This window comes from Rissa tridactyla, chromosome 1, assembly GCF_028500815.1.
Source record: "Rissa tridactyla isolate bRisTri1 chromosome 1, bRisTri1.patW.cur.20221130, whole genome shotgun sequence".
NCBI lineage: Eukaryota > Metazoa > Chordata > Aves > Charadriiformes > Laridae > Rissa > Rissa tridactyla.
The window spans coordinates 29,941,670-29,969,582 of record NC_071466.1 but is presented as its reverse complement, the minus strand read 5'-3'; positions in this window follow the sequence as shown (position 1 = coordinate 29,969,582).

Here is a 27,913-nt window from a genome sequence, read left to right as displayed (position 1 = left end):
CATCTGCTCTACAGTAAATAGACAGATTATGGCTCTTGATGTTTACAGTATCCAGGAAAAAGGAAGGTCTGCAGTTATGACTATCACCTATACAAAGCTGCAGAAGTGACTGGTGTTCAACTACCAGTGTGAGAATTAGAACATTTGGGCTATTGTCTAAGATGCGGTTAGTTAAAACACAGCTTGACGTAAATTACTCGTGTTCACGCTTTTTTTCTCCATGGAATGACTTACTGAAAGAGCAGTGTAACTGGGGAATCTGATTTACTAGTGTCACTTCTAATGACAAATGAGTCTCTGTTTTGGATAATGGCGTTCCAGAGCTCCCTGAAACTGACACAGCTAATTGACTCTTAGAGTTGTTTTTCCTCCTATCCCAATCATCCTTTTCATCACATCAGGTATCCTTAGCAGCTTGGCAGTACGTCACAGCTATGTTCAAAAATACTTGTTAGAGGTTAAGGTCAGGTGACAGATGTAGAACTGTAACAATTTACAAATACTGGATGCAACCTTGTTACGGGAATTTTTATGGTGGGGTTACGTAGGTTGAATGAATGGTGTTACTGAAAAAGAAAAAGAAAGCAAAAAATACTTCAGGATAAGGCATCCTTGAGCAAACATACAAGGATCATTACAGGATAACCGGAGAGCCACTGGTAAGCAGACTATGGACTGATTGTTTTGTATGTCTGTGCAATCAAAAACTTACCTCAGCAGTTCTGAGTTCCCTGACTGTCCATAGCATAGAAGTGTTAGTCTACTCCTAGAGTTTCTTTGGAGCTCCCTCTAAAACAAAAATTGCCTATCACCAGCCACTCCAGTTCACTCTGGGTCCTCAGTCCATGGGCACTACTGAGCTGGCATACAGGGTCTGTTCCCTCTATGTACAGATGCCCAGCAGGCTTTCCATCCTCAAACCTTCTTACTTGATTTCATACCATGCTCCATGACATTCAGCACCTGCCTTTAGTTTCACGGTGCATTGTTCTGCTGGGTTGCAACACAGACTTCACGTTGGTTTTGACACTCTGGACTGAAAGGCACAGACCGAGGTTAGGAGGAAGCGTGGACTCACATGCTGTATGAGTGAGCCAATCCACTGTAAAGGAAGCTGTCTCTGAACAGCAGGGGTACAACCACTGTCCTCATGTAGCATGGCATCCCTGAAGCAGATTCATTCACTGTGTATAGCTACTAGCTAGCAGCATAGTCCGAAAGCCTACAGGCTGAGAAAACACAGGGGGTTAGACTTGATAAGAAAGCAGCACAAGGTGGTTCAGGCAATCACACAAGGCCACACAGAGCTTCCTGCAGAGACCTATCTTGTTCAACATTGCTTTCTACTACAGCTTTCAACACAACAGACATTTGTCCAGCTATTTTTTAACACTTCTTTTATGCTAGACCTTCCTTCTGCTGCTAAAATTAAGCAATGCTTCGATTTGGAGAACATCATACATACACCTGAACTGGGGAACCTGGGAGAGCTTCCTGATTCCAGACCTGAGGGCACATTTGTGACACTGTTACTGAAACTGGGACAAAACCTTAATATATATCATCATTTCATAAACCTAGATTTTCCAATAGAAGGGAACGCGGGCACATGTGCACAAGAACAGTGATGTGCTGTATCAGGTAAGCTGGTATGGACAAGCAGGGGACCCAGGACTCTGAGAAGATCACAGATCCTACAGTCAAAATCCATCTCTACCCGCAAAGGCAGGGAAAGAAGTGTCTCAGGGGCAAAACCCAGCTGAGAAAGTAAAGTAACCAGGGCCTGATCTAAAGATAGGTGAACCCTACAACTCTGCACCAGAAGCCATGAAGACATGATGTTCATTTGATTACAAGTATACTTTCAGGCACACGTGGTCAACCAGACACATAGTAATGAGACTGAACTTCCCTGATCATCTAGTACGGTCTTCATATGCAGGGGTAGTTCCAACGTATTGACAGAAAATTCTGGGATAATATTTTGACACAGGGTTTTCTGCCAGCTTAGATTTTTAATACTGCAGCAAAAGAGAAGGAGTCAGGAACCATGGCCCTGATCCATCCCTCATAGTAGTTATATCATGAGATACATGTCCCCATTGCTAAAGGCATATCTTCTTCCCCAAGGTTCCTTCATGAAAGATTTCTTTTCCCTCCAATACAGACCATATTCAAAACGTTTATATCATTCCTATCACTATACTTTTTTGTTGGTAGTTAGGTTAGACTCAATAAACAAGTTGGTTTCGGATGAAAATGGACCATATGTGGTGTTAGCTGAAATGGCAGTTTTGAGTGATTTGCATTCTCCCACAGTTTCTGACTACTTTCAGAAGCCAGTGGAAGTGCAGCTGCTGGCGTGATCACCCTGTGTGTACTCTGCCTGCAGATCCAGACAGCCTGGACCACAAGAAAGCCTTTGGCACAAGAACCCTTGGTAATAAGGCTTTCTACTGTGCGTAAGTCTACGCAAGAGTGAAGCTCTCTATAGTGAATTCAATCTCCTTTTCAGTAAATAACAAAAACACTCGAGTTATCCATTCAGGGGATATTTCATGTTTCTAAATTGGGAATTTGCTTTGTCTTGCTTGTGAGTGAGTGTTCTTCACCCAAAAAAGGAAAAGACATTGTAATGAACGTAAGTCTGATGCAGAGTGCACAGTATTCAGCTCTGTTCATTACAGTCTTTTAAGGTATCCAGTGTCAGAATTAATCTTTAGTATTTAGACTCCATTGCCAAAATATTTAGGCAGATTCAGTTTTTAACTAGCTGTAAAAATGTAGAAATGTTTAAAGGAGTATTTATAATTTGAAATTGTATGAATAAAGGTAGCCAGCAAATCCTATACACATAATTAATAATAATAAAAAAGCATTGTTTCTGTTCTTTCTAATAAGGAGTATTATCATCAGTGTAATAATAATAATAAACCCTCATGGTCTCAAAAACTGCTTAGAGGTCACTGATGTAACTATGTTACATACACATTACATGTGCAAAAATTATGACCGTGTCTGATTCATTCATTGTCCTATCTTGTTAGAGGAAAAGTGTAAAAGATACTGCTTGCCATCTTATTTAAAAGAAATGCTGAACCATTCACAACATATGTGGTCTTCATATTGAGTAAAGAGAGTATATGCCTCATGCAAAGAGTATGCAAAAAAAAAAAAAATCTGTTTCTCTGAACAGAGAGGCGAGAAAGTTTCTGTGATGTTTTTTTTTAATTGGCAGCTGTGCCATAAGGAATATTAGTTTCTACAAAAATGTGGAAGAACAACTACAAGACTGTATATAGAAACTTTAGTCAAAGCAGATATCATAATGGACCAGCTTAGGAAACATGCCATATAGGTATTTTCAAAATATTATTTATGAATATCAGCATTTTCCAAAGAGGGAAAATCTATTCATAGCAAAATTCTTAAATTGTCATAACGACCACAAGATTGCAATCAGTACAAAAGGAAGATTCTGACATTTGGCATTTCAGGATATATGTTTTGAAGGAGTGTGGGAGATTTAGGCACTTAGCTCTCTCTGACTTTCAAATGACAGTCAAGCTCCAAGAGATGTCTGTGCCTTTAAGCATAAATAAAGGAAAAAAAAAGAAAAAGACTGTAAGGAGCTTAAATTCAGTTAAGATAAAAATATCACTACCAAATTTTCTTCAGGTAGAAGTCCTAAGCACTGCTGTCTGCAGACAGGGAAAGCATGAGGCTCCTTCTGATGGGACTTTCTTTGCCGTATTTGACAATTGGTCAGTTTATGTGCTGCAGATACGTCTGACTATTTACCAGAACATCTCTCCCCTCTCTCAACTCCTCCCATCTTTTGGTCTTCACCTCAATTGCCACAATGTCCTATTTTCTTCAATTTTTTGCATTCAATTTTGCATTCAATTTTTTTTTGCAATTCAATTTTCTTCAATTTTTTCAATATTTTTCAATATTTTTCAATATTTTTCAATATTTTCTGGGCCTAAGTGCCCAGATCTTCTTTGAGACAAAATAATTTTTTTCTTGAGCACTTTGACAATTCATCTCAAAACAGCTGCAACGATAGTCAATGGAGAGAGTATACTTCACTTGTCAGGGGTTCTTCACGTGAGGATGATTTTAGACAGGGCATGAATTAATTGGATAATACCCAATACACAGACTTCAACAAAATTTCAGACATCTGCAGTGTTTTAGTCATAGTAGTTTCTGCTACTATCAATCTTTAAAGAAAAACTGCTATAAAAGATGAAATTTAATTCACATATTGTGTAATTTTGATTTGCATATTTTACAAGCTGTTCAAGCTTTTAACCTTGGCAGTAATAACAGGAAGCTTTAAAATTATTTACAGGGACTTATTTGGACTAAAACTGGGTACAAAGATATCAGACTTAATATGTTCATAGAACAAAGCTACAAGTTTCAGTTTCAGTATAAAGGTTCTCATTTTAAATTCTACTACTACTGGGTGTTTTATTAATTTAAATAAATGGTGATCATTTCTTATACTTTCACCTTCATCCAGATATTATGGATAAATTATATGTGCTAAACCATACCTAGCTAGCACATGTAAAGTTTCTCTTGTGCACTATGGAAATTCGTTAAAATTTCTTACAGCCTTGTAAAGGGGCTGATCCATCTATAAGACTGACCAGGGCAGGAGAAAAGAACTTTTGGCCAGAAAAAGTGAACAGCAAGAATTAACTTGAACATACTGCATCAGATAATCGGCTGCACTGATATTTGTAATCTCCATTCTTTTGAAGTGCACCCTTTTTTGCAAATTGAATTAATTTCCTGCATGACATTGAAGCCATTTCTCCAAGACACAGGACAAGCATGATGAACAAGTGATCTGTCTATATTTTCATATTAATAGTCTGCTCTTTAGCCTTTACTGTTCATTTAATTTTATAGTTCTTATTTATAGTCACCCATCCTGTCTCTCCTGAGAAAGCACATCTTAACTTAATAGGTGTCTCTGAGATTTTGCAATATATGGATGAATAGCGGTTGGTAATCGAAAAGGACCTGTATTTACTCTCATCCAATGAAGTTCTTAACATGTTTATTTAAAAAATAAGCTATTTTTCTTTTCATATCATATCATATCACATCACATTCTTTAAAGAAGTTTTTTTATGATGAAGAGATCAGTTCTTTTTAATTACATTTTTCCCTTTCATAAGTTATAAATATTTAGCCACAAAATTTAATGTTTCTTCAGAAAATCACATGATAAAACTTAACAATAATAATAATAATTATTATTATTATTATTTTATATTATTAATTATATTATTGTTGTTGTTGTTATTATTATTATTGTTAAAAATTTAAAAACTCTTAGAAAAGCTGACAGCCAGCTGGGATCCCAGGAACTTCATGGGGCTATTGAGTAGCTTTGAGTGTCTCGTTTCCATACTTGTGTGTAAGATGTGCAAAAAATAGGCCTTCTCCAGGGCTGTTTTTGACTTGTCAGTGCAGAAGACAGTAAACCCTACAGCAGGCAGAATCATTAAGGATAGATGACTATGCAAAGTCTCCCCTTAGCAATGAATTGCAGTAAAGGAGTCACCAAACAGTGGTCAATAATTGCTGAAGGAAATGGATTTTGTTGTGAGGCATCACGGGTGGTATGAGTCTGTGTTCCTGACTTTGCCTCAGGAGGACGGTTGTGTGAGGTACCTATACTCTGTTTCCAGGAGAGATTACCATGGGAGTTTCTCAGCCAACATATTTTGTGCTTGTGCAGAATTACTCTGTTTTTCCCCTCAAAGAAATGGAAACTTTCTTTGAGAAAACGTATTGGTGTAGCTTTATTTTTGCCCTGCGTTTTAGACAAACAGATTGTCACTGCATGTCTTGCAATTTTATTCTTCCACTTTGATAGAACTTTTCTGTGTAATGACTCTTTCTATCTCTAGGGACTTTTGGGAAATTGATAACCTTGTTTTCTGATTTTACATGACATAAATATAATTTCAAAGCAATGATTTGTTGTTAATAGTTTCAAACTTGAAATCAGTAATATACATTATGAATCACTGCATCAAATTGCACTGAAGAGTTTCTGGAATTATTTATATATTGTCAAAGAACACATCAGCACTTAAAACTATCTAACTATTTCTCTGTTCAAAATATTTGTTCTGTTGTGACTTTTTTTCCCAAATTATTAGCATGAATTTACATGGATTTCAGTGCCTGAAATTCAACTATGCAGTTCCAGGAAATACATAAAAATCTGTCAGGGCCCTAAAAGATTCTTAGTGCTTCAACTTTTCCTTCATTGCTTCTTATTTAGTACTTTTACCTAAATCAATCACTAAGTGTTCCTCAGACAGAATTCTCATCACAGGAGCTCAAAGACACAAGAGAACATGTCCTAACTCTTTTACCCATAAATGTGTTCAATTAAAAATACACAATTTACTTCTCCAGGCAGGTCTAAACCAGTGTGATTCCTCTGTTATGAATTCAAATATTTCATTATATGGATAGAAAGAACGTGGGAGAAAGCCACAGGCATCAGTATTCATAAGTCATACATTCATAGTACTGTTTGCTTATATCTACATTTATGACTTCAACCTGACTTAGTTGAAGATGTCCCTGCTTACTGCAGGGGGGTTGGACTAGATGACCTTTAAAGGTCCCTTCCAACCCAACACATTCTATGATTCTATGATTCTCCTTCAGGACAAGAAGCAAACACACAAACAGTGGAAACAAGATGAAATTCCTAACAAGTACTAAAAAAACAATCCAACCATGCACAGCAGAAAAGGTGAAGCAAAAAAACTTAAGGAGTGTAAAACCAAGAGAGTACCAGGATTTAATTTCTGAATTCCTAAGGAGCAAACAGGGTGATAGAAGTCTTGGTCTCCAGTCACACCGAAAGGGAAAACTGCCAGGCAAACTGATGCTTTTTCTAATCCTTTGCAATAGTGCTCCCTGGGTAGGTCAGACTAGTTGCTATGAAAATTAACTCCAGCCACAAAGAGAAAAGGTCTTTCTCCAGAGTAGAATGAAAAAATACTTTGAGAATTGAATGTCTTCAAACTGGTTGGACCTGGTGAATTTCGTTCTAGGAGACAAAAGAAACTGACATAATCTCAGAAGAAAAAGAGACTATCTTGAAGAATTTTTAGAGGAGAGTGAAGTACAAAAACACTGGGAGAAGTGTTTCTAAAAGAGGAGAAAACAGGAATTTTCAGTCCTATTGACTGGATGGAATTCAGTCCGATCCTGGAAAAGGACTTCTTTCCTGGAAAAGTTCTGCAGGAATTAATCTTTTAGCTCATAGTAAATAACAAAGAGAACCATAACAGAGAGCGTGGTCAATTACAACTCATGATAAAAAAATGTGTTTTTCTTCTAGGTAACAGCCTTCCTGGATACAGGGAGAGAGACACGTTAAAAATAGCATTGCCACTAGTCTCTTGTAAGCTCTTTAAATATTCCTAAACAATTTGCCCATGTTACACATATAGTGTATAAAAAAAAAGTAAGACAGTGTGTTACGTAGGAAAAGTTTTTATTGACATGCCTTTGAAATAATCTGCACTGATTCTGTCTCAGGCTTCCAGAATTAGGTATTATGTGGACAGCTTAGGGACCATTTGAAAATATGTTCTTTTTGTCAAAGGCTAGTCTTAGCACGCACCCATTAGATCATACACGTCCCTCGTACAGGCCAAATATTTTATTCTAAAACAAAAGCTCATCCAAACGTTATATTTATCCAAGTGTCTATTAGTTTACAGAAGTAGGTTGTAAATTTCACCAAGTACAATATTTCTTACACGTTTTCTGGCACTTTTACTTCTGTTCTCAGCTGGAAAAATGCTAAATAGAGCACCTCGTGGTAGTCAAGTATTTCCTTTTTTGGAATCAATCCAAAACTCAGAGGTGAAGATTAAACTTCAAACTTCAAAAACGCTGAAGCATTTTTGGTGAGGAAGTTTGACACTGAAAAAGGAGAATGAGCTCTTGATGTTTTTTTCTGGTATTCTGGCCCAGGTGTTGATGGTGGTGGGCAGGAGGTAAAAGTATTCCATATGGAGAGGTCAGCTGGAGATTGCTGGTGGACATTTCTGCCAGATAAGTCTCATTTTTTTTTCATTTTAGCTTTTTCAAAGGAGGTCATTTTGTTAGAGGTTAACTAAAGCTCTGTTGGTTCTGTTTATATGAATTCTGGTAATTCCTTGGGAACAAGCTGCAGCTGGGACAGTCCCCTTCCATGGGCAGGGAGCCTGGTGTTACGTCAGTCACGGTCTCCGTACAGCCATTACTCAGTCGTTCAGCAATTCAGCACTGACACAGATGTGGTCAAGAAAAGCTGACGCAAGTTATTATACAAACAGTATCACTGTTGCATTTAGCTGTAGCAGAAGATTTGTAGCTTCACGTAATCCTGTAAATCATTCAAAGAGCCTGGAGTTTCTCAAATACAAGGAAGAGATATCACCTGTGGCACTGGCAGAGCCAGAGAAGACTCAGTGAATAAGGCGGCAGGTGAATACTTCAGCAGCGTCGTCCCTCTGGCCTCCAATGGTCAGCTGCTTTCCCCCACTGGGCCATATAATTTTTGAGCTACCAACGCAAAGGCTGGACTAGCAATATCTTCCAGAATGCGTTTCTTGCTGGCCCAGCACCTGGCAACCCTGCGTCCAGCTCAAAACACAGGTTAGGTTTAGGTCTGTCATGGGGTAAACTGGAAACCAGTCTGAATCCTCCTGGTCCAGACAGGGTCCTCCTCTCCCCATAGGGACCAACATCATAACTTCTCATCCCAGAGCCAGGAACCAGACTTCTATCAGCATTGAGTACAACCACAATTTGTCCAGTTTTGGCTACCAATGTATTTCTCAAGTCACTTGACAATTCATTGGATGAAGGGGAGGGAAATCTTTCAAAAGCCAATGTCTGTCTTATAAGATTTAAGTGATATGCTCCCAGCTCATGCTGTTGAGGAAAATGAAAGCAGAAAACCAAAGAAATAAATATGTAACTTGAATCTTTTTGCTACTAATTTGGACATTTTCTAGTTCATGTCAAAGTAAACTTTCCGAACTGAAACTGTAGTCACTGTAAAGAAAGCACAGAGTACAGTAAGGATGCAAAACATAATTTGACATAAAACTGATTGCCTTCTACAAAAAGAACCTGAAATCACAGGTGATCAATAGCTCTGTCTCATTAATTCCTTACAAGAGTGTATTGAGATATAAGAAGCTTCATGAGTCATTTCTCCTACTGCTGCGGATTCTTTGTGAACCTTGTGATCTCTTGTCTCCATTTATTTGTAGTCACTCAGCTAATCTGTGCATTACTGATTTGATCTTAAAACTTCAAAGGAACAAAATTAATGAAGCTAAAATGGTGTTGCATGGAAGGGGAAAATGTATTCAGATGAATACCAAATACAGTAAACCAAAACCTGTTATTAGATTTTGATTAATCCTCTCTATAAATCCATATCAAGCTCACACAACAATGTGAAATGTTTATTTCTGCATTTTCAGATCTTTCACTTTGGGTCTTAAAATGACATTTCAGAATGAAAAGTTACAGAATTTGATTAAATAACAGCTAAAAATAACAAAAGGGTTTCTTTTTAAGCATATATTGATGAACCTGGACATGCTATTTTAAATTTTTCATTTGACAGAGAAAACAAAAAACGCTCCATTTTATATTGATTCATTCCTTAAGCATTTTTCAATGCAGCTTATTAGCCAGAAGTTAATCACTTAACACAGCATTAACTGTATTATCATAGTAGCATGTGAAAAAGACACCCCGTTACACAAAGTGATAGACCACCTAATTTCTATAATAGTATATTATAATGACCGTTTATCCAACAGTTACTGGGGAAAAAAATCAAGTCAGGTTATAATATGACTTAAAGTATGTTTTTATGTATTTTAGTCACTCAATCACTCGCACACCAAAAATTCATAGGTGGTCCCATCATAGTCTAATTAGATGCTTCACCTACAGAATGAGCAAATTTCTGGACACACGGCTGTGTAAACACATTTTAAGTACATTGGCCTCAACTCAGCACCAGAGGTTTCAGAGGTCCTTCAAAAATCTTGCAAAGTTTACAAAGCTGGAAAAGATAATGATATTTCATTGACGTTTCACTAAAGAAGGATACAATAGTTTTTCATGTGAAATGATCTGCATAAAATGTTTAACTAATGATTAATAAAATCACATGGTTGATTTTCCAGAAGCCTTAATGAACCAAGATGCCTAGACTGAAAAATTCAAAGTTACAAGGGTAGATAAATATCCTAACCTTTCATAAGATAATATTTTTATGAATAGTATCACATTCCCCATGTCTTAGTAGAAAGGAAATCAATTCCTTTCCCATTTAAAGAGGTAAAAATAGCAGTTACCCTTTTCCAAACACCAACAAATGAGAATGAACTAATGCCACTGTAATGCACATTTGCATTACTGGCATTGTCTGCCAGCCTTTTCTAAAACATTAACAATGTAGCTCAGAAATCCCTATGCTAGCTGAAGTTTGCCAGTATCACTGAACTCCTGATCAGCAACCAGGTTTTAATAAGTGTCCACTTATGAAAATGGTACTTGAGCAGAGTTATCATTCTACCCCCATCCTAAGTTCCTGCTAATTATTGAAGGCTGATAAACTGCACAGTAATTTTTTACTTTACAAATTGACAATTCCCCCAGCACGTGAAATTCTCTGTAGGTCAAAAGACGCCTCAGCCTTGGCAAGGTAACTGTCCCGCAGCTGCCTCTGCCTGTGCTACAGGAATGTCCTGTTCCTTCTAAACCCCCAAAAGGCCAAACGCATCTGAGACCATGTGACACATCAGACTGAATTCCTCCCAAAATACCCTGGCAATTGCAGCTTTTATTTAGCAATAGGCATCACCAGCAGGTCAAAGGAGGTGATTCTTCTCTACTCGGCACCGGTGAGACACATCTGAAGTGCTGTGTGTAGTCCTGGGCTCCCCAGTACGAGAGAGGCATGGATGTGAGATAGTCCAGCGAAGGCTCATGAAGATGATTAAGGGATTGGAACATATGTCATATGAGGAAAGGCTGAGAGAGCTGGGACTGTTCAGCCTCGAGAAGAGGCAGCTTCCTACTGAGAAGGAAGATTGCTCCCATTTACTCTGGGTGCCTTACACTGACAACTTCAGAAAAAAAAGACATATACATTTAGAGAGAGTTCAGATGTCTCAAGGTGTCACACATTGTTCTGTGTGATCTCACCAGGATTGCCAATCCACTGCAAGTTGCTGCATAACTTTATGGATCATAAAAGCATTCACGTAGTCTTCGCGTCAGACAAAGGCTCTGCTAGTCTTCAACAAGTCTAGTGAAACAACAAGCTTTTTACCTTTTTTCCTGACTATCGCCCATAATTGTCTCAGTTGCATTTGACAAGTTCACCAAATGGGAATCTCCACTTTCATTTTTAGTTTCTTTCACCCACATTAAAGTAAGGTTCAGATGTACTAATTATAACTCCATATAAGAATGAGGTCAGAAGCTTTTTATACTGACATTCTTTTTAGAACCTCCAGACGGCCCATTGCCTAGAAGGGAGCTCTGTTCTTTCTCAGAAATCAAATAACTTAAATACAGTTTCTTTACAAAACCATAAGCAGGGCTACCTTTTCTTGGAGTGCATCACTGAAAGCATTCTCAGAGAGGTAACAGTTTGTATCTGCCAGATCACTGGCATATACATGCATCAGAGCCATGCGAACACAGCATGCTGGGACTGGCTTTAGAGATTAACAAGCTATTTTTTTCCTCCCCATTATAGCTTTTTTATAGTCTCAAAATATAATCTATTAACATTTTCTTTAAACATGAATATGCATCATTAACATATAGTAATTAGCTAGTAATTACCAAAGAAATGTTATAAATAAGCTTGTCAAAGGAAATTGCTTCACAGGGGAGGGAAAAATCTGATCCTAGATACATCAGTGGAAATGTTAAAGGGCTTCAGGAGGTTAAGGGAATTTTTCTGTGGAACTGAGAGAACTTATTCTGCTTTACAGGGTGCTGATAACTTTCACACAGTAAGATACCCATTAAACCGCTAGGCCAAATAGCTTTCTAGCTAGGAGGTTGGCTGAAACCCAAGGAAAGGCTTACATATCCGGCATGACACTCAAATGGAATTTGGCTTCATAAATCCTAAACTGTGATTCAGAAGCCCCCATTTCAATGTTCAGATCACCTAAAGCTAAAAGCATGCAGTTTCTGTATGTAATTTACTTCTTTACTTTGAGGTTCTCCAGGTATCTGGGTTCATATTCCCAGAAACATTTCAGAGCTGAGTAAACTGACACCTACTTTACCATTCATTTGAAATCCACATGTTCATCTGCTTGAGCTGCCTGGCAGATCTGATCTGTTGGGTCTGACAAGTATGAACGTGTTTTGGCTGCAACATGTTAAGGTGGAATAGTGACGATTTTTCATTTAAAAACTGTAGAAGGAGGCAAGGAAGTCTACGAGAGCGGCAGCTGTCCCTTACCTAGCAACCTGCCCTCAAGAAAAGACAAGACCTGGGTTTCACCTCAGTCTGAAGAGCTTTATATCAGTATCTATCTACTATGTGACTGGTTATCCTAGAGTGAGGTACTCAGCACCTCTCCTGTTGAAGTTTTACCACCACAGAGCAAAGCACACAGGGTACTGGAAAGAGACCCAGCAAGAGAAAATACTCTGGGTCAGTCAATGGGAGGAACACCCCACTGGGAGAGGGGAGTCCTGCACACGGCTCCTGCTATCAAGACCATTTTATACGTATTTCATTCACATTCAGCAAAGCTCAGATGAAATAAAGGAGTGATTCTAGAAGGTCTTCCCTTCCTAGCTGAATCTGATGCCTTGCTCCTCCTCAAACTCATCACCTAGCACAGTGGCTACTCAAGCCTTTGCTGCCAAATACTAACTTTTAAAAAGGAGGGCGAACCATGAATCAGTACACAGGATAATCTGTACCCTGGTGCTTAATACCTCTGTTTAGAAAAGTAAGCGTGGGTTTGTGTATTTGTATGACCTGCCCTGCAGCGGTGACCCCTGGGAGCACTGCAGCGCAAGGCCAGACATATGCCTGCCGGAAAGCTAACGAGCGCTCTCTAAGGCACTGGGCTTGAACCCAGAAAAGGTCCTTGCTTGGACTCAGTCCAATGCGTTAATTTATGAACTGAAAAAGGGTCTGGGAATCTGCTGCACAAATCCCGAGCTATTAGTAGAATATGCATATGTAAAAGTTACACACATAATGAACTTCAAAAATGAAGTACATGAAAATCAGTTTCTTTCATATACAAAATTCAGACAACATGACAATTTCATTAATCCCATGTGGTTTTCTCATACCCAGCCACAGGGATTTCCCTTTTACTGGTATTGAATTCACTGGTAGGAATGTGCCCTTGCTGCTTTCCCATTCTTCAGCAGCCTACCTGGCTCCACTGCAACAGCTGTGCTTAGATTGCAGAGAAGCTAAGGAGCATCTCTTCCACATACATTAAAGCAGAGAGGTTTGTTCTCTTCCCTCCCCCGCCCCATGCCCCTAAAACTAGTTGCTGTACTCAGTGTAGGTAATTTTCCCCAGTGTTATGACTGATTCAGCACTTTGTAAGGCAGAGATGGCAGAGACAAACATCCTTAGTTTCCCTGCCAATATTTTGTCATCTTGCTTCTTTTACTATGTTATCCAGCCTCTAGGAGATGTCAAGTCACTTCACAACACCCCAGAAGGTCACTGGTTTTACAAATCTATGGAAGCTTTGATGATTTCCAGAAAATAAAAGGAAATGTATTGCATTTTAGATGTATGTCACAATTCATAGGCTAATCTGGTCTATGAATATCCTTAACAATATTTAGTAAATAATAAAGTTAGATAATTAGGTGTCACAAACAAGAAGACAGACTGCACTGCCATTGCTGAACTGCAGCAACACCACAGCAGAAAGGCAGATAAGCAGAATACTGATACAAAATTCAGCTTGATTTGAACATGATAAAGAATGCCAATTCCCTTCTCCCAGCAGCCTGATCTGTTGATGCAGTATCTGGACATTTATAGGTTTGAAATAATGAAGAGTGCACGTAAAAAGTGCCCATGTCTTCATATAGTTGGTTTTAGACTCAGAAAGGTCGACACCATAGACCTCCTGGAGAAGAAAGATGAGCGCATCTGAAACAGTGCTTCGTAAAAACAACAGCAGCAGCAGAAAGCAGTGACATAGTCACTGTGTAGGACTTAAGAAAAAGTAGTGTAATGAAACACTAGGGAATTTTATTAATGGGTGAATATTATTTCACTTCTAAAAAGTGAAAAACAATTGCAGAAAAAAAAAACAAAGAAGCCCTGAAGATTTAATGGTGTGTTTGCTGATAGCTATTTTTGTAAAAAATTATATGAAGCATCAGTCTAATATGTGGTTACAGTTAAAGGCAAAAAACCGTACTGGAATATATCAAGGACAGAAAAATGCAATGAAACATGACATTTGCTGTGCAAAGCAAAACCCCATTGCAGGCTGTACTTAGGCTAAGTTGTGGATTTTTTTGTTTTCTGTTGGGAGACTTGCATTGCTTTGGGGACAACATAACTGGGAAATCTGAGTCTGGTATTTAAAGTTATACATAATAAAAGCAGGGTAAGATATGTTCAACTTAATTGTTACTAGAAAAGTGTTCCTAGTAGCCTTATAGCAGTAATATTTTTTTTAATACGAAAATAAAAAACAAATGACCTTATGACAGATCGAATTTACAGAAGTCTTATACTGTGCATGTTTCTGGAAGGAATTACATTTCAGAAGAACATTCTTTATAAGATTATTAAGAGCAAATGAAGAAATCACGAATAATGATTTCACTGTGACTGCAGCAAGTGGGTAGAACCAGCAGGACTATCAAAAGAGACAGATTATATTAAGCAGAAGGATGGAATGGCTCATGGCCTTGGATACTGAATCATATTCATGCTACGTTTTGATTGGTTTTATGTCTAAGAGCAGTGTGTTTGCTTCCCAAATCCTATTTACAGAAGTATTTCAAACTATGTCTACTGGGATTAAAAAGTGTCCTGCGGGATCCACAGTTGTAGCGATTTGGATACAAGGCAGATTCAGTGTGGATTAAGCTGAATCGCGCCAGTGTCTCACTGCACCCCAGCTGACACGCCAGGCTGAGACACCTCTGCGATCAGAGGCAGGGTATGTTTGTTCTGCATGTCATAAAGGTTTGGGAGCAGGGCTGGCTTTCAGAGTATCCTGCCTTTACTTGCATCTGCAGGTATGCCCTAAGCGCCCAGAGTGGCAGCACAGGGATTTAGGGAATGACAAGACACCCCGCTGCTGATGGATAGAGATTTGGTGAAAGGTACCCTGGAAAATGCCACTACATGCTTATCTTCAAGGTCAAGTGTCTAAAAATCCTAGCAATCTGGGTCTTTGGAGTGTGTTCAGAGGGACTGACTTTGGCACCCTTCAGAAAGTGGTGGTGAATGGGTAAGAGAGGCTCTTGCTCCAGGGCATCCTTGTTGGGAGTCTCTCCCTGGTCTTGGACAAGGGATGCAGCAGGAGTAGACGATCAAATGCCTGGAGCACTTGCTCTGTACCTGGTTTCCATTTCATACTCCATCCCAAACTCTTGTATATCATGATGCTACTTTCCATAATGATAATGATATCTGCCATTCTATTTGTATCGTCTTTGGAGTAATAATCATTAAGTAGCACTGTTGTCTTGAATTATGATTTATAGGATGAAATTTCCCTCCAAAATTTGTATCTTGTCATACGTCCTTGTGTACGAATATACTTGTGGAGCTAGTAGCAGATATTCATACATGGGTATGATCCTATTCAACTTTATTTTTGAATATGTTGAGGTTCCTGACCTCCTTTGTGCTGCCTTTGAGGTATTAGCTGTCTTACCCTTTTTTGTACTGAGGATAGTTTATGAGATTCTGTGGGTCCTCATTCAGAACCCGTATTTGAGAATGTTTCCTTCTTGAGTTGTTTATGCAGTGTATTGCAAATCTGAGAAAATCTTCAGAAAGGAGAGTGTCCTCCTATTTTTAGGGGTGGCCATGTAATAGCTGGTGACATTACATTCTATTATGTTGTTTCCAATGACCACGACTTTAGACCAGCATAAATAACATTACCTTGCTTCCTGCTGGAGTGTTTACTGTGCAGGATACATGGGAACTTCTGGTGTAGAAGTTTTCCAGCTCCTTTTTTTTATATCTTGAAGAATGCTGAAATTTCACCTTTTTGCTAGAACCTAATGCAGTGATGCCTTTAACAATGGATGTAGAGCTTCATTGTCATTTACAGTCAGGAAGTTAAGGAATAAAATATCTCATTTGCGGTTATGCAAAGTTAAAATTGGTCTTTAACAACAGAAAAAATTGCCAAGCTGAAGAACTGTAAAGTCATAGGGTTTGGCTTGTCAGCAAAGGTCCTGCTAACCCTTCATCACATGAGTAGCCCTTTCTTAGTCTGAGAATATCACTGAGGTCAACATACAAACAAAATAGCCAGCCCTAATAAGAGTTTATGAGAGATATGAACAATTTAGCCTCACAACACCATGATTAATTAATTCTCAGTCAAGATGTAAGTTTTTGTGCTGATACACCTCCTTCCATCGCAACAAAAGTAAAAACACATCTGTAGATGCCTTTCATTTGTTAGTTTTACCTCAGGAAGATGGATTATCCCTTGATTTAATTTCAGCCCTATGGGAAAACATGAATTTACGTTACTAAAAGACTTGGGATTTTTCTTTCCTGTTTTGTATGAATAACTAATTAAATGGGAAAAAAACAACATCCCTTCAATATATAACATATCCACTAATGGCCCCGTCAGCAGTGGGCATTTTTTTTTCTTGAGGAGGATAGTAGATATACTCTAAGAAAATATAATCAGGAAAGCCTTGGAAAACAGTGACATTAAACAGCACATCCTAAGAGAGAAAGAACAAGCAAGTTTAGCACAAACATATACTCTGCACATTTGATAGCAGAAAGAAAAATTTTCCTTTACAGTGTAAAAAATACCTGTTTCCCATAATTAGTAGCAATTTATAGACAACACTCATGAAAAATGAATTTCAAAAAAGCCTCAGTAGATAAACGCCACCGTAAATGCAAAAGCTTTGGTCTGTAAAATTTAAGATTTTCATTTTGAGAGAAAGGATGCAGGTTCAGTTTAACAGGTCAAGTTTGTAATGGGACAGTCTGTGCACACGTAAAATTTGCAAAGAACAGGATTTTCAGCAATGTTTATTATTTTTTAATCAAAAGGGAAGAGATTTTTACTTGATGGGTAAACTAACAAATACTCAACTGTGAAATATTTAACCAGATGCTGGTACCCAGCTTGTGAGGTTGCTGAAGCACTTTTGCATCTGTAATTTTTCATGCTTCTCTCATGCTTCTCAGTTTAAGACAGTGAGATTAGAGCTAAGAAGATGTGCAAAAAGAATGGATATTTGAAAGGAAAACTGAATTTAAAGGTATTTGGAGACATCAAGAGCAGCAATTGATATCGAAGCAAGGAAATACTTTTTTTACAAATGAAAGTGTGTTTTTTACAGTCAAGCTTGGGTGTAAAACTGTACTAACAAGATTTGAAACTGATCGAAATTACTAAGAAAAATCTAGCTGGTATGGAAACAGTGAATATACCAACAGAACAATCTCTCACATGCTGAATCAAGGATACAAAAACTATTGGATGCTTAATTTCTTCCTATACTAATTTTTTTCTATACCAATAATTTCTTCCCACCTGTAGGCCATGGGCAGAACAGTGGGTTTGGCTTGAGGTCCTCCGCTGGGGCAGTGGCCAAGCATGGAGCTTCCCATCAGATACCCCCAACAGCCTGGGCCACTCAGTTTGCACACCTTATCATCTTTTTTTTTCCATTTTGCAATCTTCCTTTTTTCCATCCCTTTACCTCCCTTTCTCCATCCCAGTCTTATCCCAGATGAAAAAAACTGCCTATAATTACTTTGTCCATATTGTCTGCAGGTTTTTTTTACATCTGTACCCAAATTTGGTGTTTCTGATGTTATTACCTATGTGATTTCAGCTTTGTATGTTGTTGTGGAAAGTACTACCTGGGTGTTGCTGGCCTTGCAAGGCTGTATTCACCAGAAGGTCCCCAATATTCCCCTCCAATAATCTGTGGATTTTGGTTGTTTCTCACATCACTTCCCTTTAACCACCTGTGAGATCTGCCTATTCTTCATGGCGCTGTCTGTAACTTTTGTTCATTTCTCATACTGCTACTTGTTGTATTAGACAATTTCTCTTGTCGTGCCCAGGACTTCTCCACATTCTGCTCAGTTCACTTAGCTTCAGGCCAGGACCTAGTCAGCAGTCTAGACATTTGCCTGCAGCCCTTACACAAAGTTTCACATTTGCAAACTTCACCTCTATTGTTCTGTTCTATATTAGGTTACAGAATGGGTAGGTGAAAGAAAACTTCTTTGTAAAGGGATCTTTTTGGTAAAAATTCCTCTCTCCTTTTGAGAGTCTTAGCCTGCACACCTTGCAAGACAACTGTCTTTTCAACTACTCTGTGCTTTGCTTTAATGTCTTCCGGGGTGGGGGGGAAGAAAAAGAAATAGGGAGAACTTTAATATTAGATGCAGGACAGAGTTATACCCAGTATGGATAGCATTTTCCATTTGTGCTTATCAGTTATGGACTTGGATTTAAGAATTTATCTGTGAGGAAGGGCTTTATATAGAGGAAGGGCTTTATACAGAGGAAGGCTGAATAGAGGATAAAGATTCATAAACACATTAAAAAAAAAAAAAAACTAACCAAAATCACCCACAAACAAAGCAAAACAAGCAAAAATATCCACCCCACAGCAGGTTTTTACTGATGTCAATGAAAATAACCCCAGTAAATTGAATGTGGTTTGGAACTAAATAATATTGGGAAGGACTCAACTAATTTTAAGTACCTGAAAGTTATTTTTCTGAGCTGAGCTTGTCATGTTAGCTCCCTCAATCGTCAGTTACTGTCATAATACAACACATCAAAACCCAGAAGAACAATTTAAGAAAAGTAAGATACATTGCCATAAAAAGTCGTTTACCTCTCTTCATAAACTGTATTGATATCCAGCTTGGTTTGCTTAAACTAGATGCATAACTTTCAGACATCAAGATAAACTAATTCAGGCCTATCTGACGTACATAAGGTTTTACCAGAACTCTGGACTATGGACCTTGTCTTCAAATCTTTGTTGCAAGAGCAACCTTGCTTTCAAATGAAAGTCTGAAGAAGTCTGAACACTTGGTAGGTGCTCATTATGTTAAATTATGATATTATGCATGAGTTGCACATTAAAAAAAAATAAAAGAAGCAGTGCCATATTAAAAAATGCCAAGTTAATATTAACGCTAACATTTTCCTTCACATTAAAAATCTTAAGAAATTGCTAGGGAGATATCTGGACACAAAAGTACAGCTGATGCTGTAACATTTTGGGAGAGAAACGAGCAAGTGAGAACACACACCTTAAAATGAAAAACCTTGGGCTTATTAATAATGCAACAATAGAAATTTGCACAGCACTATTATTTCAGCGATAGCTTTATGTAACAGGTAATAAAAATTGGTGTTCAGAAGCCCCCATATTTGGTGGTGAGCAGCCTCAGCAAATCATGGTTACTGCCAAGAGAGAATACTGCTGAAATGTGGACACTGAGAAAACAGAAGAAAAACATGATCAGATTGGTAGAACCTGGGAACAAAAGCAATCTATCATACAAGCTTGACATGAGTTTGTTTTCATTTACTTTTAGGTAAACAAGTTACTGCAGCTTCAAACACTTCAGAGGCTCACCATATCTTAGCTGTCATCTGTAACCATGAAACAATGCTGCCTTCCCATCCTCTCATACTCAGTCATTACTCCTTTTTATTTACTGTAATCTGCCTGGCAAAGTTTTGCTTAGCTCTGCAATCATGTCATGGAAACTCTTTTCTGACTTCATTTGCAGGAGGTTTGTTAAATAAAATTACATAGTACCCTATAGTACCCCCCATTCACAGCAAGAATTAGCTGAATAAAGGCTTCTCCTGCATGCTAGGCAATAGCATTAGACTACTCCATGCTGGGTAATATCTGTAAATATATTCCATTAGGAAGATATTTCCTCCGGTTGAAATTGCTGGTTTACCATAGTTAAATAAAACCGTATGCCTAAGAAATGTAGACAACCTCCCTCTCCAGATCTCTAATGACAGGGCGAAACAGTACATGAAGAGCGCCATGTAAATTATTACATTGTGCTACCATATTTGCCATTATGCTTTTCAACCACTCTGAAATAATTCTCCTCTCTCTCGTGGCTGATGGTAAAGGAAAGCAAACACATATGGTATTGTTTGGCTTTAAGGCTTTTGACACTGTTGCGGTAAAATTCCCATATTCAAGCCAAGGAAATATGGGATAGAGGAAATCATCACAAGGTGCACATGTATTTGAAAAGTGATTCTCAAATCCATTAGCAGTGATTTTTTTCCTGAAGTATTCAGGACATTTCTATTAAGATCCCATAAATACCTGTGCTGGGGATGGTTGATACCTTCCTGAAATACTAGGAAGAGAATAGAACATATATCTATAAAGTTGTTTAGCTGCACCAAGCTGGGAGGTTGGCAAACACACTGAAGAAATTAGATACATGGCCAAGCAGAAGAGCAGCAGATTCGGATGCAGAAGGTCACTGAGGTTTAAAAACAGAAAAAAGAGCAAGAAATATTATTCTGACATTAAAAATAATTTTTAAAAAAGCAGATGTAATTCTGTCATTTATTAAAAAGTATGGGGTAGTAAGACATGCAGGATAACTTTTTTAATTGGCAGGGGAAAGGCCTCCGTTGAAATACTGTGCCCTATTTTAGGCAGGAGGTTTTTAAGAAATGTATAGACAAACTGGAAAATCTAAGGGAAAACAGCAAGAATGACATAAAAAAAATACAAGGTATGAGAAAATTGAGAAGGAATTAGATTTGTTCTCTGTAGAGAAGAGGAAAAGCTAGGGGGCAGCTGGAAGGGGAAGGAGAAAGGGAAGACACAATAACAGTACTGCAAAGATGACAGTTCTACTGGCAATCAGGGCCATAGGCTGGATTTATGAAATGACTTTGTAATCTTCAGAGGTAAAGCACTGTAACAGGTTATCTGCAGAGATCATGGAATTCATTTCATTCCAGGAGGTAGCAAAGACTTACCTGGCCCTTCCTTAGCAGAAGACAGGCAGACCTGAGACAAATCTATTTACAGATGTGTTTTCTCCTTTATTTTTGAATCTTGCACCCTAAAAGCAAAAGGTATGAGATAAATATGCTAATAACACACTTAAAAAAACCATGTTTTGGATTTGCCAGGAGGATTCTCTAATGTATTTGAATTTGTCATTGTTCTAACGCCTGGAATATATATGGTTATTTTAACAGATTTTATGTCCGTGCCCAGCTGTCAAGGACTGGGGACTGCGATACTACCACAGCCGTAAAAGTTGCATACAAGCTTCTGCTTCTCATACTCTTACCCTCGTTATTCCTCTTCGACACCATTTTGCTTGGTGCATCCTTATGTGCAAGACTTTCTGATGACAAAGTAGCCAAGGGCTTGAGTTATGCCCCAGGGATCACAACAGCCTGTCATACAATATGAAATCAGCGTCAGGGAATGTAGTTTAAGCTGGGTTGTGAAACTACCTTCTGACTTTCCAATCCTTGTGAGTGTAACCACAGAGCCAGAAGGACTCAGTTTATATGGAAGGGATGTTGCAATTCTATACCAGCCCCGTTCACCTCCCCGCACTGTGTGTGGCTGCTAATGGCCTTTGTCATGACGCCAATTTTCTAGTTTGTCTCATTTCATTGAGTTGTCCTCAATGGCTTTTCCTCTTATTTGAATCTTTAAATACAACCGACTGGAAATCTTTTTCAGTATCAATGTTGAGCACAGCCCATGTTGAAACTTTACGAGAATTTTCCATTTGTAGCCTAATTAATTATTAATCCCAGTGAGGAAAATATTGAATTACTTCATTTCTATTTTGTATTGTGAAATTAATGTATATGAAATTAATTAGATATATATGCTCTAAATGCATGCCTTTAGTTCTTTTTACTTAGTATCTTTATACAAAAAATAATTAATGAGGCAATGATTTAATTGAATGTTAAATGCAGAAGTGATTTCTTTCTACTACTGCTGCCATAGCATAGTCAACCTTGGAAGATGCAAATCTCTTTTGATCTCCAAGCTGATAATTAGAAGTTGCATTTCATCCAAGATCAGAAATTGGCAGGATGCAGTACTGTAATTACTGGAGAAGAACCACAGGAAAGAATACTCATCCTCACATTACAGAGCAAGGATATTTATTTTTCATTGTAAGACCAACAAAAAGTTGATTTTCCTTTCTCTCAACTGATTTCTGTGGAGTTGTTTTCTGCTCACTTTGAGTGCAGGGTCACAAACTGTGTATTCAATATTCAGCCCAAGGGACATAAACATCTGGAGAGGAGAGTAGAAATGAACTGCCAAGAAGGAAGAGAGATTTCCTTCCCCTGCTGAAGAAAATTCAGCAGTGCCTGAAGGACGTTTGTGTTTACATCCATTCCTGTCTGCCCTCGCCCAGACCATGCCTGTAAATGAACTGTTTTTGTCTCTAAGTCTTGGGGCAGAAACACCACCCGAGGTGTGTGAAACAGGGGCAAATGGTTGGAAGCTCAAAGGGAGGAAGGTGAATCAGTAAAATAACCATCTAAAATGGCAATAAGAAGGCAAAGTGCTTATCAATGATAACTGATAAACAAATTTTCATATACCAACTCATCAGTTTATTTAAGCGGCCTATCACTAGGTAGTGATGAGTATTGATGAAGATATTTGTAGAAGTGATTTTCTTTTCTTTTTAACACGTGCTTCAATCACTGGGCTCATCTAGTACCGTGAGACTTCTATGGAAATGAGCTGTCAGAAAGGATACATGTATACCAGTATCATCATCTCCCCACAAGCTGTATTTCTTTTAGCTTATACAAGCAGTGTTACTCTAAGGCTAAGCATATCCTTGCACTGTCCATGAAGATGACAATGTGGCATGCATGAATATAGCCCGTTGCCAGGGATTTTTGCACAGTCAGTCCAAGCCCATTGGGATGCTAGCCTATGCTGAATGAAACGTGTGCTGTCATATTTTGCCTGGGATTATTTGATTAAAGATAGCACAAATTGCAACCACATCTTCATTTACTGTGGTGAGATGGCCTTCAGAGCAGATTCACATGGTCTAATCTTCATTCTCTAATAAATGGATACCTACCATAAAATAAGTATATGTCTGGTATTAACTTTACAGATGACAAAATCTCCTGAACTTCAGCAAAGGCAGAATCTGCCTTTGAGACAAAATAACATCAGGCAACAATGCACGGTCCAGCTGGCTGGATGGCAGCTCTGAAGAAAACAGGGGGCAAAAAAAAAAAAAAATAATCCCTCTTCTCAAGAGAGAAAAAGAAATTATGTGAGCCTTCAGAGAACGCAGGCTAATCTACATTTCTAAATAGACAGAGTTTGTTGAAGTGCTGATTTCAAGAGACAACTGAATCATTTGTGATATTGATTTTATCTAAGGAGAATTATAACTTAAAATTAATTTGTACAGCGATATTTTTACTGTACAATCTCACTAAAAAGTAACCATAGATAAATAATCAGTTACATCATTAAACTGTCATAAACCTGTGCTGCCTTGGTTACTGACGACATTCTCCTCAATGAAGCATTACACAGTGGGTGAACAGCCCTCAGTAGTTCACAAGCGGGTCCGTGCAGTCTTTGATAATTTTTCTTTAGTGACTCATGCTAATATAAATCTGTGTTAATAGATGGTGCACAATAAAAAATCTCTGGTTTTGCAAAATATTTTAAAGTTGCTGTTTCTAAGGGTGCTAAAAAATAGATCTGAAAAATCCAATTTTTACCAAGGCACATGATCTGTTCTGAACAATTTAATAAGGACTTGGCTTTGTTTGATTTACATTAAGTCAATAATGACATGAGGTCATTATTTCGATGGCATTGCTTTCTCAAAGGTTGCTGATACAGCTCAAAGGTAGCCACTTGAAAATTTAGGATAAAACAATCAAACACAGTAAATAAACAAGACGGGAGGAGAAAAAAAGAGACAGATGAAAAATCTTACTAACTTTTCCTTATGTAAGAGTGTCATAAATTAGAAAAAGAAGCCAGAGAATTTGAGACCAGATTCTCAGAGATATTACTTCCACACCTTCTGCAATTATGTTGTAACATAGAATAAAGACATGGGAAAGAGAGGAAGGAACATCCTTCTCTCAACTTAACCACAGACAGGTCTCAGCTCATAAGGATTAAATGGATTCTTTTCTGTCCATCTCTTGGGGAGCATGGAGATGTTTTATGGCTAAATACCTGCCTAACAGACATGTATTTGCCTTGAACTAATAAAGAAGAATGTTTTCCATTTCGTAGCTCCAGACTATTTCTCTGGCCATCTGGCAACTATTCCTGTACATATTTAACATTCTATTTTCTTGATTTAATGAAAGCAACTATTTTCATTTGATTTCAAATACACAGTACATCAATAATAAAGCAGGACAAATATTTTAATGTACAAATAGTATTTCAAATCCTCATGAGTAGATAAAAATACCCAGTGATGTGTTCATTGTGCTAGAATTTACAGACAGATTTTTTATTTAAATCTCATATTTAGTCCTATGGACTATAGTAACACCAAGATCTTCATGATGATGTAGATCTCATAGATTTCAAATACACAGCACATCAGTAATAAAGCAGGAGATATCTTTTAATATGCAAATGGTATTTCAAAAGTCCATGGACAGATAAAAGCACCCAGTAAAGTGTTTGATGTACTAAAATGTACAGACTTTTTTTTTAATCTCATATTTATTCATATGGAATATAGTACCACTAAGATCTTCAAAATTATGAAAATCTCACTATGGCAGGTACTGAAAAAGATGCTCAGATATTGCCAGAGAAATCAGACAATTGGAAGTGAAGTAACATAGCACAGGACAGTAGCAATGTTGCCTGGAAGAGATCTCTAGACATGACGCGATCTATCCTCCTGCTCAAAGTGGGATTATAGCCCACACCAGGCCAGTTCAGTCAGGGTTTTGAGTGAATTCTTGAAAAAACACCAAAACAGGGATGCTACAGCCCTGCTGGAATGAAAAGTTTTTCCTTGTCTAATCTGAATTTCATGAGCTACAACTTGTCACCACTGTCCCTTAGTCAAGATATTTTATAAAGCCATTGTCATTACCACAACTCGAGCTTCACAGCCTCCTATGGAGCAAATTTCCTTCACTGTCTGAGTGCTAATTGCCATATGGCAAAGCATCATGTTTTCTTGAATTTGGTTTTCTACTGGAGGATGTTCAATGTCTCACTGGAGGAGCTCAAAAGTTCTAAAGATGAGAGCTGAAGCTGAAAGCTGAAATATAGGTCTGCCTGTGATTGTCCATCTGCTTCCTATTAGAGGGTTTGAGATTTTGGTTTTTCATGATAGCAAAGTACATACCACGGCCAGCCTTCCAGTGCCCACACAGGACATCAAGAAACTGGGGACAGAAGCAGCAAATCTACATATACAGCAAGCCTTCTTTACTCTTATAGATATCCCAGTTATATTGCATTTTAAAAGATACAACTCCAGCCCAATAATACTAGCAAGACTGAAGGGCCGCAAGTTAAAGGGTATTTCACCTTTAGATTCAGGTTATAGACGTAAGTGTAGGTTTCTAAATGTTAGGTATGAGATTCAGTCTCCACTTCATTTAAATGTGGTTGTTTTGCTGAGGGTGTCTATCTATGAGAAGGTGAGAAGCTGTACAAGTTCTCAGTATTGTCAATGGAGACTACTGACTGACTTCAGTTGTAGAAACACAGGTGCCCAAGCCATGTCAGATGGCAGTGTATCCCACCAGGCACCTTCAAACAGCCCTTTCTTTCGCCTCCTAAGGGACAGAACCTGAGGAACCACTCCACTTGGTGACAGTGCCTGCTTTATTGCCCCCAGCTTCTCCCTTTCCTCCCTCAGCCCCCACATCTGCCCCATATCTGCTCCCGTATTGCTGCAATTTTCTGTGCAGCTGCTCAGTGACTCAGACTGGGAAACTGACCCAGGTTAAAAATAGCAACTTGGTTTTTTTTTCAGATTTTTCTTGATCCATCCCACTGGGTTTTACAGACGGTGAGAACTGGACTCCAATCCCACACCAAGGACACAGCCCCTAGTAGTTTTCATCTTACGCAAGATGTTGTTCCTTCAGTAAACTGCTGTTAGCTAATATCATCTCGAATCTGATTTATTCTCTTTCTTCTCACAGACGGTGCCATGACTGCAGCTTTTCTTCTATCACTTGCATCTCTTGACTAACCTCTAACAAAGATTCATTAGTCTGAGCTGTAATTGCCTCATAAAACCTCAAAGCAACCGATCTGATTTCCTGAGAGAAACCAGAAAGTGAATGCAGTACCCAACTTGTGAATTTACTGGACTGAAAAGCACACAGTAAATTTATACCTAATTTAGTACTAAACTGAAAAGTATATCAAGACATGGGCAAAAAAGGAAAGAAATGGCTTTGTGCTTTTTTGCTATATGTTAAAGGAATTGAAAGACTTTGGTATTGATTTAAATTAAGCTTTCCATCATCTTGCTTGCCATATTAGGGTTTCAGATCCTCTCTGTTCTGTGAACTGGAAGCTAAAAGTTGATTCTGGGCCCATTGAAGCAAATGGTAAAACACCAGGTGACAGATATTTCATCACAGAGCCCCTGGAAACCAGTTGAGACAAGATCGTCATAGCTCCCAAGGAAGCCGAAATGGATTTTCGCACTGCGAAGCAGCTCAAAACCTTCTTTATAAATGTTGCTTAAAAAGGACCAATGTAAAATTATGACCCCAAAAAGAGGGAAATACTCAAATACCTTCATTTTCCTATATATTTTTTTTTTAGAAAACTTAATACTGATGTGTCAAACATGGGTGAAAAGATATGTTTTACTTTTACCAGTTTGTACCTTTAGACACTGACAGTTCCCAGGTCACATCTGAGCTATCAGAGGAAAGTTTCCAGCAAAACAGAATACTTCGGGTATTTCGTTCTTGATATGAGATCCAAAGCTCTTTAAAGTGAAAAGTCCATACCTGCATGTGCACTCACACCACAATGAATCAAGAAAGTATACACTAAAAGAAAATAAGTAAAACTAGGAAAGGATAACCTTCAGTGAATATAATTTAAAAACCAGCAATTGTTCACCTCAGTTTTCCAGAGGCATAATGCATCCTACAGGCACCCATCAGTCAACTGCTTCTATCTACATCTCATTCACAGCCAAACAAAACACAACAAAACAAGACTTTTTTGAACATTGGATTAAACACTAAATATCTCTATTATGTTCATAAAGGTACTCTTATATGTATTTATGATATGTTTTGAATGACCCAGATCCTGGGCTAATATTAGTTGGAATACCTCCATTGCAGTCATCAGGACAGTGTAATTTACACTGATTTAGTGTCCACCAATGGCAGCAACTTTACCCAGTTGAGATATCTGGGTTTCTAGCTGTGTACTTAGGTGCTGATTGAAATTAATTTATTCTTGGCTTTCTCAGAATTCAGAGGAAAAGATACTCTGCCTGCTTACAGAAAATAGGAATTGGAACTTTATCCCATTGGAAGGGTAAAAGCTTTTCAGTTGATATAGCAGT